The sequence below is a fragment of the Rutidosis leptorrhynchoides genome, chromosome 11 (genome assembly GCF_046630445.1).
Source record: "Rutidosis leptorrhynchoides isolate AG116_Rl617_1_P2 chromosome 11, CSIRO_AGI_Rlap_v1, whole genome shotgun sequence".
Taxonomy (NCBI): Eukaryota; Viridiplantae; Streptophyta; class Magnoliopsida; order Asterales; family Asteraceae; genus Rutidosis; species Rutidosis leptorrhynchoides.
The window spans coordinates 306811645-306830462 of NC_092343.1; positions in this window are offsets into that span (position 1 = coordinate 306811645).

Consider the following 18818-nt stretch of genomic DNA (forward strand, 5'->3'; position numbering starts at 1 on the left):
GGACTTGTTCTAGAGGTAGACATCTATCACATAATATCAAACGCGTTAAGAGATTAATATATCACATAATATTCACATGTTAAAAATATATAGTTTCCAACAAAATTTGTTAAGCAATCATTTTTCAAGTAAACACAGTCGAAGTCCAGACTCACTAATGCATCCTAACAAACTCGATAAGACACACTAATGCAAAATTCTGGTTCTCTAAGACCAACGCTCGGATACCAACTGAAATGTCCCGTTCTTATTGATTAAAAACGTTCCATATTAATTGATTTCGTTGCGAGGTTTTGACCTCTATATGAGACGTTTTTCAAAGACTGCATTCATTTTTAAAACAAACCATAAAATTTATTTCATAAATAAAGGTTTAAAAAGCTTTACGTAGATTATCAAATAATGATAATCTAAAATATCCTGTCTACACACGACCATTACATAATGGTTTACAATACAAATATGTTACATCGAAATCAGTTTCTTGAATGCAGATTTTACACAATATCATACAAACATGGACTCCAAATCTTGTCCTTATTTTAGTATGCAACAGCGGAAGCTCTTAGTATTCACCTGAGAATAAACATGCTTTAAACGTCAACAAAAATGTTGGTGAGTTATAGGTTTAACCTATATATATCAAATCGTAACAATAGACCACAAGATTTCATATTTCAATACACATCCCATACATAGAGATAAAAATCATTCATATGGTGAACACCTGGTAACCGACATTAACAAGATGCATATATAAGAATATCCCCATCATTCCGGGACACCCTTCGGATATGATATAAATTTCGAAGTACTAAAGCATCCGGTACTTTGGATGGGGTTTGTTAGGCCCAATAGATCTATCTTTAGGATTCGCGTCAATTAGGGTGTCTGTTCCCTAATTCTTAGATTACCAGACTTAATAAAAAGGGGCATATTCGATTTCGATAATTCAACCATAGAATGTAGTTTCACGTACTTGTGTCTATTTTGTAAATCATTTATAAAACCTGCATGTATTCTCATCCCAAAAATATTAGATTTTAAAAGTGGGACTATAACTCACTTTCACAGATTTTTACTTCGTCGAGAAGTAAGACTTGGCCACTGCTGATTCACGAACCTATAACAATATATACATATATATTAAAGTATGTTCAAAATATATTTACAACACTTTTAATATATTTTGATGTTTTAAGTTTATTAAGTCAGCTGTCCTCGTTAGTAACCTACAACTAGTTGTCCACAGTTAGATGTACAGAAATAAATCGATAAATATTATCTTGAATCAATCCACGACCCAGTGTATACGTATCTCAGTATTTATCACAACTCAAACTATATATATTTTGGAATCAACCTCAACCCTGTATAGCTAACTCCAACATTCACATATAGAGTGTCTATGGTTGTTCCGAAATATATATCGATGTGTCGACATGATAGGTCGAAACATTGTATACGTGTCTATGGTATCTCAAGATTACATAATATACAATACAAGTTGATTAAGTTATGGTTGGAATAGATTTGTTACCAATTTTCACGTAGCTAAAATGAGAAAAATTATCCAATCTTGTTTTACCCATAACTTCTTCGTTTTAAATCCGTGTTGAGTGAATCAAATTGCTATGGTTTCATATTGAACTCTATTTTATGAATCTAAACAGAAAAAGTATAGGTTTATAGTCGGAAAAATAAGTTACAAGTCGTTTTTGTAAAGGTAGTCATTTCAGTCGAAAGAACGACGTCTAGATGACCATTTTAGAAAACATACTTCCACTTTGAGTTTAACCATAATTTTTTGGATATAGTTTCATGTTCATAATAAAAATCATTTTCTCAGAATAACAACTTTTAAATCAAAGTTTATCATAGTTTTTAATTAACTAACCCAAAACAGCCCGCGGTGTTACTACGACGGCGTAAATCCGGTTTTACGGTGTTTTTCGTGTTTCCAGGTTTTAAATCATTAAGTTAGCATATCATATAGATATAGAACATGTGTTTAGTTGATTTTAAAAGTCAAGTTAGAAGGATTAACTTTTGTTTGCGAACAAGTTTAGAATTAACTAAACTATGTTCTAGTGATTACAAGTTTAAACCTTCGAATAAGATAGCTTTATATGTATGAATCGAATGATGTTATGAACATCATTACTACCTTAAGTTCCTTAGATAAACCTACTGGAAGTGACAAGAAATGATCTAGCTTCAAAGGATCTTGGATGGCTTGAAAGTTTTTGAAGTAGGATCATGACACAAAAACAAGTTCAAGTAAGATTTTTACTCGAATTAAGATAGTTTATAGTTATAGAAATTGAATCAAAGTTTGAATATGAATATTACCTTGAATAAGAAATATAACCTACTGTATATAACAAAGGTTTCTTGATCTTAGATGATTACTTGGAATGGATTAGAAAGCTTGGAAGTAAATTAGTAAACTTGAAGGGATTTTTGAAGTGTTCTTGAAGTGTTCTTCCTATGATGATTATAGCTTGATTCTTGAAGTGATTTTTGATGAAGATGATGATTAACTACTGGAAAAATACATTCATAATAGTGTGTGTGTGTGTTGAGAGAGAATTAGAAAGAGAATTGGAAGTGAAATGGAGTGAATGATGAGTGGTAATTGGTGAGTGGTGAGTGGGGTTAAAAGGAGTTCTAGTTAGTTGACTAGCTCATGGTAGAAGTTAAAATTGATTAGTCATACATGACATAATCAAGAGTGGAATCCCATGCTAGTTCCTATTGGTATATACCCATAGTAAGTACGTTTTGAAGCTGTGTATAATACGGGTAAGAATACGACTAGAATTCTTGATGAAAGAAAAGAATGGGAAAGTAACTGTAACCATTTTTGTTAAGTATGAGTGTTTTGATATATGTCTTGAAGTCTTCCAAAAGTATTTTAATACATCTAAATACACTACATGTATATACATTTTAACTGAGTCGTTAAGTCATCGTTAGTCGTTACATGTAAGTGTTGTTTTGAAACCTTTAAGTTAACGATCTCAATTAATGTTGTTAACCCATTGTTTATTATATCTAATGAGATGTTAAATTATTATATTATCATGATATTATGATATATTAATATATCTTAATATGATATATATACATTTAAATGTCGTTACAACGATAATCGTTACATATATGTCTCGTTTTGAAATCCTTAAGTTAGTAGTCTTGTTTATATGTATATAACTCATTGTTAATATACTTATGGAGATACTTACTTATCATAATCTCATGTTAACCATATGTATATCCATATATATATCGTCATGTCGTTTTTACAAGTTTTAACGTTCGTGAATCGCCGGTCAACTTGGGTGGTCAATTGTCTATATGAAACATATTTCAATTAATCAAGTCTTAACAAGTTTGATTGCTTAACATGTTGGAAACATTTAATCATGTAAATATCAATCTCAATTAATATATATAAACATGGAAAAGTTCGGCTCACTACAACGTTCTCATACTCTACCACTCATATATCACTTGCCAGCAACAGCTTTACACATGAACATTTTGAATTCCAGAAACTTATGCCTAATAATAGTCAACAACCGCATTTAAATATAATAGATTTCATTACCACGCAACATTTTTGCTTAAAAATAACCGCAAATTTTCAAAATTCCTTCACCCGATCTTCATCGATCTTTTTCCAACTCGTAACCTCTGAAATATGAAAATTCTTTTACCAACATTTTACACACATTATTTTACTGTGCGATCCTCTCGAAATTTTGATCATTTGTGCAAATTTTATAAATCATATATGTTCATATAATAAAGTAAATAAAATTTAGCTTTACTTATTTTTGACTAGTACATATAAAATTATACTTTGACTTTTATAAATCAATTCTTTTAATCAAAAGATATTTTACTTAAAATAGTACATGTTGTACATAACTCTAGTTTTACTAAGAACTTTGTTTCCTTTTTAAATTGTCACCTTAAACGACTCGAACTTCTGTACAAATTTTCATTGCTTGTTTATATAAAAATTTTCGTATTATTCTACACCACGTAGTAATCACAATTCCTCTTGCTCTTCGAAACTTACCATGGAGTTCATCATTCAAAACTCTATGTTCTCAGTAACTTTTCCCTTTGTAAGGTTGACCGTTGAGAAAATTTTACTTCTGATATCTCACGGCTAAACCACAACAACCTCGTAAAACGTCAATTCTATGATTTAATATCTTTTTGACACAAGAAAGTATTTTTCGGAGATTTCCTCACCTGTTCAAAATAATTTTTATAGCCAATGATTCACATTGATTCTCATCCGCACTTAAACTCATAAGTGAATGATAGATCGACTCGCCATCTGAGCGAGAACGTCTTTCTCATTAAGAGATCACACCTTTCGTGCGGTTTCCTATCAGAAATATGACTTATGATCCTCGCTATCCTCTCTAAAGGAGTTACCTTAAACGTTTATGATGTTTATGTGTTTACTCTAAACTAGTTACAACTAGATGTGATTCTAGACAAATTTCGACCTCTGTTTCAACATATAGTTAAAATCATGATCATAAGGTGCTTTCTGCGAGGATAAGTTTGTATGTATTATAATATATTGAACGATATCTTTCATTAATCACTCGTACCATTCTGTGGGCATTCTAGTACTTATGGCTTGCTTTTGACTCTTCAGCTGGAATCTCGTTACGTCTATTCACATTAGATATTTCTTGAAAACCAAAGGTATCATGTCTATGGTTATCTTCCAGAATTTGAAGTCGGTAACATATCTAACAAACACAAGCCATGCATCAAACTACATGGCTGTGATCTCCAAGTACTTCGCTCTGATTGTCTGCCCTAGTATGGTGACATAAGTGTACAATGGTTTTAAATAAGCTTAGTAATGTTCATGGCACGTTTTAGGTATCTGACTTACTGAAATGCTTGTAACATCACAGCCTCTTTTAAGGAAACCTAGTCAGATGACACTCATGTTATCCCTTTGAATTACCTCCGCATTGATAATAAAATGCACCTCATAGAAGAACCTGTAGAAGTTATGGATCGTGAGATCAAACGCTTGAAACAGGACAACAGTTCCTATTGTCAAAATCCTTTGGAATTCACGAAGAGGCCCCGAGTATACCTGGGAACGTGAAGACCAGATGAAGCGGAAATATCCTCAAATTTTTCTTAAACGTTGATGCATCCGAGAAGTCTTACTGAAACTTCGGGACAAAGTTTAAATTAACTGGGATGTACTATAACAACCCTCACATTTTCGTTCCGAAATGACTAAAATGCCCTTGGGGTTTTTCATCCATTCCTCTGTGTGACCGATTTAGGGTTGTTATCCGTTACGACCAATGAACTAAAAATTTATGCTTTCATTAAATGATCGTATTTATTATTAAAACCCTAATATTATATAAAAACCTAAACCTAACCCTACCTATTAACTACTGAACCCTAATCCCATTTAATATTGAATATTAAACCCTAACCCTAATACTAAATAAATACTATAAACAATATGTCATAAATTAAAATGTGACAATATTTATAAGGTTTAAACAAATAAGAGTATAAATAAACTAAATGGGACCAAATAAAATTTATAAAAGTTAGGGTCTAATAATTAAATAAAATGTAACCCTAATATTAGTAATATTAATAATAATAATAATAATAATAATAATAATAATAATAATAATAATAATAATAATAATAATATAAAATATCAAAATAAATACATAATGCCGTTTAAAAAAATAAATAAATAAATAATATGTATCAATCGGCTGTAGGGAAAAAAGGGAAGAAATATTAAACTTAATCCCTAAGTTACAAATCCTAGTTTAACACCAATTAAGGTTCTTGATCTCCAAGCAAGTTGAATATAATTAGGAAGCTAGCACAACTATAAAAGATCAAGTTTTCCCATATTTTGCACCACAATTAAACTCCAAAAATCCCTCACATTGTTGCTTTTAGTCGACAAGTCTCCTGCAGCCCAATCCTTGTTTTAGTCGACAGTTTTTGGCTCCTCATCATCACCCTTTTGTCGACCCAAACTGCCCCCTAAACCCTCCACCTGCATCATCCATTATCACTACCAAAACAACCCTCAACAGCCTCCATTCGATCACCTCCAACAGCCTGCAATACGCCACCTTTCAGCCTGCTGTTCAGCCATCTATTTACAGCCTTTTCCTGCTGTATTCGACAACTAAAACAGCCCCATAATCGACCCGATCAGCTGCTGTTTGATCGTGATTTATTGCTGCGTTTTTCCTGCTCATTTTGCTGTTTCTGTCGAGCTAAAACAGCCCCAAAAATCCATCTGTTTTGGGTCAAAATTGCTGATGTCTTGCTGTTTTCTTTCGCTAAAGCCAAGACCCATCGATCGCCATTCACTCGAAGGTATAACGTTATCCCAACTTAAATATATTACTAGATCTTATTAATCATACGGATTCATATACGGAACTAAACAAATCGGAACTAATCGTTGAGGTCATCGGTTTCAATCACTATGTCTATAGGGCTTTACGTTTTAAAATAATTTGGTAAAAACCAACTTGGAATCATGTACGTTATTAATCAAAAACAAAGTCAATATTATAGTTTAAGCCCAAAGTTAAAATTTGTACGAATATACATGCAGTTTTACAAGTTCATATATATATATATATATATATATATATATATATATATATATATATATATATATATATATATATATATATATATATAATAAAAAGATGCTATAAAAACCATATCTTCTATTCACTAATATTTTAGTATAGTGTATTGGAGTATATATGAATGTAATGAAAGTGTTCATAATATTAATCGAAACTAATCGAAATAAACTATTAAAACTCATCGTTTCGATGACTATATCAGAATGTTCGGTTCTTAAAACGTTTACAGTTTACAGTGAATTATCATCTAAAAGTTGATAATAACACTTTACAATAAGTAGGATGGTTTATAAATCAAAAGAAACTGAAAGTAAAACTTACTATTTATAACCATGAATATGAACTAGACACTAATATATATATATATATATATATATATATATATATATATATATATATATATATATATATATATATATATATATATATATATATATATATATATATATATATATATATAGTCGAAGAGGACGTAAAACTGATCATGAGTTGTTTTATAAAATTTTACACCTTATACTCCTTGATTATATTTAATTTTACAACTTAAATATATAAAAAGATGAACACTTTGTTTTCTCGTACGAAAAATTAAAAGAAAGAAAGATGTTTTTTATTTTTATTTTATTTTAAATTCACTCATATAGTTATTTTTGTTCGATCAGTTTACTAAATCCAATTTAATTTTAAAGAGTACACACTCTGTACGATCAAAATTTCAAAAAGATGATAAGTAGTTATATGTATATATATGTACCACCTTTACACTAATGTATATGTAACAAATACATAAAATATACATATATAGTATAGCTATAAATATATACATATGATACAATAATAAGATATACATATAATGTAATATTAAACATACACATGTATTGATAAAATTACTTAATGGTTGATTAATTAAAGAATAATAATATTATTACTATAACTTATGAACTTACTATAAGTGGATGCTTTTCATAAATAGCAGGTTTCCAAATATAGAAACTTTTGAGAATAGGAACTTTTCTCAAAAATCGTCACTGTTAATATAGTTTAATATATTAATAAACACACTTTATGTCTATTAGACATTAACTAATCAAAGGTTATATCTCTAGGTTGAGATCTCCTATTTCATACTCCGTTCATACTTCTTGCGCAGAATATCTTACTTGCTACTAAGGTGAACTTCATAGCCCCTCTTTTTACTATTTCTTAACTGTTTTATAAACTTTTGGGGTGAGACACATGCTTGCTTTTAAATGATTTACAATTTAGACACAAGTACCTAAACTATTTGATATGCAATTTCGTGAGACTTTTATTAAACATGTATTTATTTTTACATGCAAATTCCCGCCATAATATCGTTAATTGCTGGAATTAAAATTTGCAAGCTTAATTATTGTGAGTAGGCCTATTGAGAGTGACGTCTCTACCCATTGGCGTGATCATCAAGGGGGTACATAATAATGATTACCGACACCCGTACAGTGTCAGGGGTTAATGTTTAGTTCGATATTATAACTCATGGCATATTGATATTTTGATATTTTGAATTAAATCTTGTGGTCTAAAACTTATTATAATTGTTAAACCTATGATATTCACTCAACCTTTGTGTTGATACTTTAAGCATGTTTATCTCAGGTGAAGATTAGCTTGTGTGCTGCCCTATGATGCTTAGTTAGCTGTTGCATTGGAGTCCACATATTAGACTTATCCTTTGAATTTTATTATGTAAAACATTATTATGTTTCTGCTGCAAATCAAATTTTGTTAAAACGTCTCATTTAGAGTCGTTCTCGTTTATACATACTTGTGTTGTGATATTGTGAAGTCATATTTCCCCGACCCTATTTGGGGGTATGACAGAATCAGAGAAAAGTAAAAAATCTAGAATTGTTGCAAATATCTTCATGAATGTTTATACAAAGTTATAGATCTTAACTTCATGAATCGAGCATGAATTTTGAGGTCAAACTTCGAGATAAAAAGTCAACAGCCTTCTTCTTCATCGAATTCGAAGCTTCTGTGTTGTTTTTGTTCGTTCTGATGATACACGAAGCTCATGGAATATGATTTCGTTTTTAATTTTGTAATACGAAGATGGTGATGAAGAGGATGATTCCTGCGATTTTGTAATATGAAGTTTAATCAAAACCCACTGTACGTAGCTTCTGTATTTTATATTCTTATGAAATAAAGAAGAAGATTTTATTTGGTAACATAGAAGCTCATGGAATCTGACTTGTTTTTAATTTTGTAATATAAAGATGGTGATAAAGAGGATGATTCGTGCAAATTTTTAATAAACTACGGGCACCAAACGTGTATTTTTGAGTAACAATCGTTAATGAATTTGACGAATATTACCCTAATTTTAAATTTTTTGAACACGCAATCCTTTTCTTGAGCAAAAATAAAATTGAAGTCCTTTTTGGACTTATAAAATTTGGGGGTTACCATGATTGTAAAATTGGGTAACTTTAGTTACCTTTTCGGGCCATTTTCCCTATAAATAACACATATCCATTGAATGTGTTTTACAAGATTACTTGGTTATTTCTGAATAGAAATTATCATATACAGAGTATCCATATTTATATCTCAAAAGTTTGTTTTTATAATTTGAAACTTTTATGGTTCAAATGTGATTTCATTTAACCACCATAGTGAGCATGAACATGTATCGATGGTTTTGAAATTTAACAAGCTAATGGTTAGAAATTTGGTAGTGGACCCTAACAAGAATATGTGATTGTAGTATTGTCAATCACAATACCCACGAACAACAAATGGATAATCAAAAGCATAAACAATAAATAAAACGATAAATGACACAAGGATTTATCATGGTTATATCCCAACTCCAAACATGGAGAAGAGTTTAGTCCATGAGCGCAAACCGGAGAATTTTCATTGCATTTTTCATGCACACGTTACAATGAGGCTAGGTATTACAATTTATAGGTGAAGTATTAGACCAAAAAATTTGTTGCACAAGTTAACTTGACTTCAAGTACAAAAAACATTCCATAAAAATTCATATCCTTGTTCCTTAAACTTGTCTTTCAAGCTTGACTCGTCTTCCAAGCTTAATTTAATCTCCAAACTAATTTTACTTTATTTCTTTTTTTTTGTTCCAATGTGTTGGTCCCTTAATAACAATAGGAGTATTGTAGAGGGGGGTGAATACAATTTCTTTCTAATTAACTTAACAGTTAAACAAGATTAGTATTCAAGCATGTAAATTAAATAGAGTCACAGGTAATTTTTAACGGTTATTCTTTATTGATTGAATCACAAAGAATCACAACTATCCTTGGCGGAATGATAGTTGGTTGATACATATTACCTAGATTATAGCTAAGAGGTAAACTAAAAGCTATTACACATTTTGGACTCTAAATAATAAAACCCACACCAGTAGTTGTTACAATAGTGGATACAACAATTTATAGTAGTCCTATTATCCGTGTAATTGATCCATTGTCCACTGGTACATAGGATGTCTGTACTTGAGGGGACAATTGTGTAAGAAGGCGTGCTCCCTTCTTTCCTCTTTGGTAGCTATTTGCAGGAACACCCCAATTCGGTTTGGCACCACTATTTGTTTAAACAAATAGAATGTTGTGTTCCCTAGGCATTGATAAAGGATAATCCATGTCTGCACATGTGTTAAACTTCTGTATTCCCTAGTGGTCTTGTAAGGTCACTTGTCAGCCACCGATGCGTGTCCTTTTCTGTTCAACTTTATCTTCGACTTCTGTTGAATAGTAATTTGATGTAGACCACTCAAGAAACTACATGCTTGTAATGGAGCATGGCTGTCTTGAGTTGTATGCTGTTAACCAGACTTACTGGTTCTTCATATGCTGAGTCACTTGATATTCTTGATTTGCTGAGTACTCATCATGTGCTGATTCGAAGAATACACTCTACCTTGTGCTGGTAGACTAGGTGAAATGCCCCGTCCTAATCCATCTGGACAAAGTCTTCAACAGTTGGTCCCATTGCGAGGTTCTGACCCCTATATGCCATAAACGACTCAATGTAATATGAGCAAATGCACAGCGGAAGGTTTCTTTCATACCTGAGAATAAACATGCTTAAAAGTGTCAACCAAAAGGTTGTTGAGTTCATAAGTTTATCATAAACAATAAAAATTCATCATTTTGATAGACCACAAGATTTAAATGCAGCATGGTACAAATGGGCTCGAATCCTATACCCACCTGTAATGTACATGCGATATCTTTTAAATACAGTACACCTTTCTCGTGTACGAAATCAGCTTTCATAAATCTTAATAACCGTACACATATCTTGTGTACAAAAATAACATACACATAACCTGTGTATAAAAATCATTCTCTCGATACATAACATTCACATCAATTGGTGGCAATTATCATGTCCACATAATTCAATGGTGGCAATTATCATGTCCACATAATTCAATGGTGGCAATTATCATGTCCACATAATTCAACAATAATCCGCAGAACTTCTGTCTGCATAATAATTCATTTGAGGAATGTTTTGCTTGTGTCTATCTCGTCAAACATTTATAAAAGCATTTCATGTATTCGCAGTTCAAAATATATTTCAAAAGCATTTAATAAAGCAATTGTAAAAACAGCGCATGTATTCTCAGTCTCAAAAATGTACAGAGTAAAAGGGAGCAAATGAACTCACCTATTGTATTTTGTAGTAAAAATACATATGACAATATTGAACAATGCAAGGTTGGCCTCGGATTTACGAACCTATATCATTTATTTATCAAGTAATATTAACACATATAATAATAGTAAACAAATATTATGATCATATTTAGTATTTATATATCCAATTCTTATTAAGGTATTTTAATTAGGATATATATATATATATATATATATATATATATATATATATATATATATATATATATATATATATATATATATATATATATATATATATCATTTATTATAAATTTTATATATATACTTAAAATATTATATAACGTATCAAAATTAATATTTATATATATATGATTATGTTAAAATATATATTTATACCATATGTAAATTAATCATATATAAAATTAAAGATAGTAATATTTTATAAACAAAAGTTATGTAGTATTAATTTAGTATATGTAATAAGTATACCTTTATATACAAATATTTATTTGTTATAATACTAATAATAATAATGATAATAATACTTATAATGATAAAAATGATAATACTAATGATAGTTTTAATAATAAAGACAATCTTATTAAAAATGATATTTTTAATACTTTCTAATAATATGAATTATACTAATAATAATAGTAATAATGATAATAACTACCTCAAAATAGGTTGAAAAATAAACTACCCATGATGGGACTCGAACCCGCGACCTCTCCTTTCCCATCCAAACCCCTAACCATTGATCCATTGTTTCTTTTCTGTTTTAATTCGACCCCCTTAATTTCTTTAACCCATCCTCATATCATAACTAATTCTCATATTCAACATTTTCATTATCATAACCGTATCCTCTAATCATAATCATGATCATAGTCATAATCATAATATAATCATAATCAATATCATAACCGTGACCATCATTTTTATCATCGACCACATATTATCATATATCATTATTGTATTCAATATCATATCCATCATTACCCCCGCTATCATCATGGAAACAGAAACAATAAACTCACATAGCAGTGATCAATCGATGGGATTGGTGTTCGGTTAACAAAGTTTAAAACAAAAAGGAAACAAAGTACGCAGCCACTTAGTCACCCTCATGCTATCACCTTCATTCCAACAGAAATTGGAGTTGGGTCACGTCTAGCAGGCCATAGTCACGGCCCAACTGGAACAGAAAACAGAAACAGGCCTCGTGCCTTAGCAGCCCAATAGCAATCCGATGCAAAAACCGTCTGGCCCAAGTTGTATCAACCTAAAAGGTTTCGGTTTCCTGGCTAGTGTAATGGAACGGAATAATAAAAAAAATAATATAAATGTTATGGAATTCCTTGGATACCCACTTGATTAATATAATGGGAAAAAATATGATACATGTTGTAGTGACCCGAAACTTTTCCATGTTTATATATATTAATTGAGATTGATATTTACATGATTAAATGTTTCCAACATGTTAAGCAATCAAACTTGTTAAGACTTGATTAATTGAAATATGTTTCATATAGACAATTGACCACCCAAGTTGACCGGTGATTCACGAACGTTAAAACTTGTAAAAACTATACAATGACATATATATGGTTATATATATAGTTAACATGTTTTTATTATAAGTATGTATCTCATTAGGTATTTTAACAATGAGTTATATACATAAAAATGAGACTATTAATTTAAGAAACTCGAAAACGATATATATAATGATTATCGTTATAACAACGTCTTACTAGGTACATATGAATCATATTAAGATATTGATACACTTGGTTAATTATGTTAAATGATAAGTAAATATATTATTAAGTGTATTAACAATGAAATACATATGTAAAAATAAGACTACTAACTTAATGATTTCGAAACGAGACATATATGTAACGATTATCGTTGTAACGACATTTAACTGTATATACATCATATAAGATATATTATATATCATAATATCATGATAATATAATAATTTAACATCTCATTTGTTATAATAAACAATGGGTTAACAACATTCAACAAGATCGTTAACCTAAAGGTTTCAAAACAACATTTACATGTAACGACTAACGATGACTTAACGACTCAGTTAAAATGTATATACATGTAGTGTTTTAATATGTATTCATACACTTTTGAAAGACTTCAAGACACTTATCAAAATACTTCTACTTAACAAAAATGCTTACAATTACATCCTCGTTCAGTTTCATCAACAATTCTACTCGTATGCACCCGTATTCGTACTCGTACAATACACAGCTTTTAGATGTATGTACTATTGGTATATACACTCCAATGATCAGCTCTTAGCAGCCCATGTGAGTCACCTAACACATGTGGGAACCATCATTTGGCAACTAGCATGAAATATCTCATAAAATTACAAAAATATGAGTAATCATTCATGACTTATTTACATGAAAACAAAATTACATATCCTTTATATCTAATCCATACACCAACGACCAAAAACACCTACAAACACTTTCATTCTTCAATTTTCTTCATCTAATTGATCTCTCTCAAGTTCTATTTTCAAGTTCTAAGTGTTCTTCATATATTTTACAAGTTCTAGTTACATAAAATCAAGAATACTTTCAAGTTTGCTAGCTCACTTCCAATCTTGTAAGGTGATCATCCAACCTCAAGAAATCTTTGTTTCTTACAGTAGGTTATCATTCTAATACAAGGTAATAATCATATTCAAACTTTGGTTCAATTTCTATAACTATAACAATCTTATTTCAAGTGATGATCTTACTTGAACTTGTTTTCGTGTCATGATTCTGCTTCAAGAACTTTGATCCATCCAAGGATCCGTTGAAGCTAGATCCATTTTTCTATTTTCCAGTAGGTTTATCCAAGGAACTTAAGGTAGTAATGATGTTCATAACATCATTCGATTCATACATATAAAGCTATCTTATTCGAAGGTTTAAACTTGTAATCACTAGAACATAGTTTAGTTAATTCTAAACTTGTTCGCAAACAAAAGTTAATCCTTCTAACTTGACTTTTAAAATCAACTAAACACATGTTCTATATCTATATGATATGCTAACTTAATGATTTAAAACATGGAAACACGAAAAACACCGTAAAATCGGATTTACGCCGTTGTAGTAACACCGCGGGCTGTTTTGGGTTAGTTAATTAAAAACTATGATAAACTTTGATTTAAAAGTTTTTATTCTGAGAAGATGATTTTTATTATGAACATGAAACTATATTCAAAAATTATGGTTAAACTCAAAGTGGAAGTATGTTTTCTAAAATGGTCATCTAGACGTCGTTCTTTCGACTGAAATGACTACCTTTACAAAAACGACTTGTAACTTATTTTTCCGACTATAAACCTATACTTTTTCTGTTTAGATTCATAAAATATAGTTCAATATGAAACCATAGCAATTGGATTCACTCAAAACGGATTTAAAATGAAGAAGTTATGGGTAAAACAAGATTGGATAATTTTTCTCATTTTAGCTACGTGAAAATTGGTAACAAATCTATTCCAACCATAACTTAATCAACTTGTATTGTATATTATGTAATCTTGAGATACCATAGACACGTATACAATGTTTCGACCTATCATGTCGACACATCTATATATATTTCGGACCAAGCATAGACACTCTATATGTGAATGTTGGAGTTAGCTATACAGGGTTGAGGTTGATTCCAAAATATATATAGTTTGAGTTGTGATCAATACTGAGATACGTATACACTGGGTCGTGGATTGATTCAAGATAATATTTATCGATTTATTTCTGTACATCTAATTGTGGACAACTAGTTGTAGGTTACTAACGAGGACAGCTGACTTAATAAACTTAAAACATCAAAATATATTAAAAGTGTTGTAAATATATTTTGAACATACTTTGATATATATGTATATATTGTTATAGGTTCGTGAATCAACCAGTGGCCAAGTCTTACTTCCCGACGAAGTAAAAATCTGTGAAAGTGAGTTATAGTCCCACTTTTAAAATCTAATATTTTTGGGATGAGAATACATGCAGGTTTTATAAATGATTTACAAAATAGACACAAGTACGTGAAACTACATTCTATGGTTGAATTATCGAAATCGAATATGCCCCTTTTTATTAAGTCTGGTAATCTAAGAATTAGGGAACAGACACCCTAATTGACGCGAATCCTAAAGATAGATCTATTGGGCCTAACAAACCCCATCCAAAGTACCGGATGCTTTAGTACTTCAAAATTTATATCATATCCGAAGGGTGTCCCGGAATGATGGGGATATTCTTATATATGCATCTTGTTAATGTCGGTTACCAGGTGTTCACCATATGAATGATTTTTATCTCTATGTATGGGATGTGTATTGAAATATGAAATCTTGTGGTCTATTGTTACGATTTGATATATATTGGTTAAACCTATAACTCACCAACATTTTTGTTGACGTTTAAAGCGTGTTTATTCTCAGGTGAATATTAAGAGCTTCCGCTGTTGCATACTAAAATAAGGACAAGATTTGGAGTCCATGTTTGTATGATATTATGTAAAAACTGCATTCAAGAAACTGATTTCGATGTAACATATTTGTATTGTAAACCATTATGTAATGGTCGTGTGTAAACAGGATATTTTAGATTATCATTATTTGATAATCTACGTAAAGCTTTTTAAACCTTTATTTATGAAATAAAGGTTATGGTTTGTTTTAAAAATGAATGCAGTCTTTGAAAAACGTCTCATATAGAGGTCAAAACCTCGCAACGAAATTAATTAATATGGAACGTTTTTAATCAATAAGAACGGGACATTTCAGTTGGTATCCGAGCGTTGGTCTTAGAGAACCAGAAAATTTGCATTAGTGTGTCTTATCGAGTTTGTTAGGATGCATTAGTGAGTCTGGACTTCGACCGTGTTTTCTTTAAAAATGATTTGCTTAACATTTTTGTTGGAAACTATATATTTTTAACATATGAATATTATGTGATATATTAATCTCTTAACGTGTTTGACATTATGTGATAGATGTCTACCTCTAGAACAAGTCCCATTGACTCACCTAATAATAATGAAGAGTCAAATGTAAATTGGAATGATTCGTGGACTGATTCACAAGTTCCCGAAGAGGAACCGGAAGAAGAGTCGGAACCGGAAGAAGAATCGGAACCGGAAGAAGAATCGGAACTGGATGAAGAAATAGAACCGGTGGGGGAAATAATGAAACGGTTAAGTAAAAGAAAATCCTCAACCAACCGACCAAGGTTAATTATGGTCAATGGTGTTTCCGCCAAGGAAGCAAAATATTGGGAGGATTACCAATTCTCCGATGAATCGGATTCCGACGAGAATTCCGATGATGTTATAGAAATTACCCCAACTGAATTTAAAAAGGCAAAAGAAAATAATAAGGGAAAGGGCATAAAAATAGAGAAATCTAATTCCAACCTCGATGAACTTTATATGTATCGTCAACCCCCGAAGTCCTTAAGTTGTAACAATGACCCGGGAACCTCTAAACCACCAGGTTTTTCTAAACCAATGTGGACAACGACAGTTAGTATTAGGGGAACATCATATATCCCTAGAAACTTGGCAAAACGAACCAAAACCGAAGAAGAAGAAACGAGCGAGTCGGAATAAGATAGTTGTATTCGTGTGGTGTAATATATGTAATATAGTGTGCTTATGCTTTATGATATATGTAAAAATTGCTTGTATTAATAAGTATTTTTTTATTAATCTAACTCTTGTCTATTTTACAGTTTAAAAACACAAAATGGATAGACAACCCAATATTTTAAGAGACCTACCCGGAGACATGATTGATGAAATCTTGTCTAGAGTCGGTCAGAATTCCGCGGCACAACTATTTAAGGCGAGATCAGTTTGTAAGACATTCGAAGAACGTTCCAAGAATGTCTTGGTTTATAAGAGACTTTCGTTTGAAAGATGGGGGATATCACATTGGGAAACCCATAAGTTACGATGTGTTTACTTTGACGCATATATTGCGGGGAACCCAAATGCTATTTTACGCAACGGGTTAAGAAATTATTTTGACTCAATATATCCGAATATTGGACTTCGTGATTTAGAAAAAGCGGCTAACATGCAACATAAAGAAGCATGTTATGCTTACGGATTAGTAATGTTCGCTTCTCACCAAAGTGAGAACAAGAACATCGGGCTACAACTATTAAACAAAACGTTTCCACAAGTGACGGAGTCGGTAATTGGGGTAAGAAATGAGGTTTTTAGATTGTTACGGGACTGTTGGACATTACGTAACCCTCGTCCTTTTGACGATGTTACAACACGCTGTCTTATCAACGGCCATAATGGTTATGTTCCACAAGACCAAGGATGGGAAGTAATCTTAGTAAAACCAGAATGCATGACTTGTTTCTGGACGTATGAATTACGTGTCTTTATTGCCTTTGCTGAACGACTTGTGTACTAGCTAGAATTATCTTCACAACTATCTTGTATCAAAGTTATTGCGTGCTATATTTCATGCTTTATGTAAAATAAGCGGTATTGTAAGTTTGTAAAATATTGTATAAAAGTTTGAACGCGAAATATTATTATAATCAGTTTTTCATATAGAATTGTAGTAGTTGAATTGTATATTAGCTACTAAGTATGAACTTAACGGGTAGGTACTACCCGAATTTAAACTTATAAAACGCTAATATGAAGAAAAAGCTTTTATAAATGAGTTCATATTATGCTACGAAATACTATTAACTACTCTTAATATTCTGTATGATTAACTTGTTCCATTTGAATATTTTGAAGGAAATGGCACCGACTACTCGACACACCGTGAATATGAATGAAGAGGAATTCCGTACTTTTCTAGCTTCAAACATAGCCGCAGTACAGGCTGCGCTACATACCAACAATAACCTTGGATCTAGCAGTACAGGAAATCGTGTAGGATGCACCTACAAAGAATTCACTGCCTGCAAACCTTTGGAATTTGATGGAACCGAAGGACCGATCAGATTGAAATGGTGGACCGAGAAGGTCGAATCGGTGTTTGCCATAAGTAAGTGTACTGAAGAGGACAAAGTGAAGTACGCTACACATACCTTCATAGGTTCTGCGTTAACATGGTGGAATACCTATCTAGAGCAAGTGGGACAAGACGATGCGTACACACTACCGTGGTCAGCATTCAAGCACTTGATGAACGAGAAGTACCGTCCCAGAACTGAGGTCAATAAGCTCAAGACAGAACTTAGAGGGTTACGAACCCAAGGATTTGATATTACCACGTACGAAAGACGATTCACAGAATTGTGCCTATTGTGTCCGGGAGCATTCGAAGATGAGGAAGAGAAGATCGACGCGTTTGTGAAAGGATTGCCGGAAAGAATCCAAGAAGATATAAGTTCACACGAGCCCGCCTCTATACAACAGGCATGTAGAA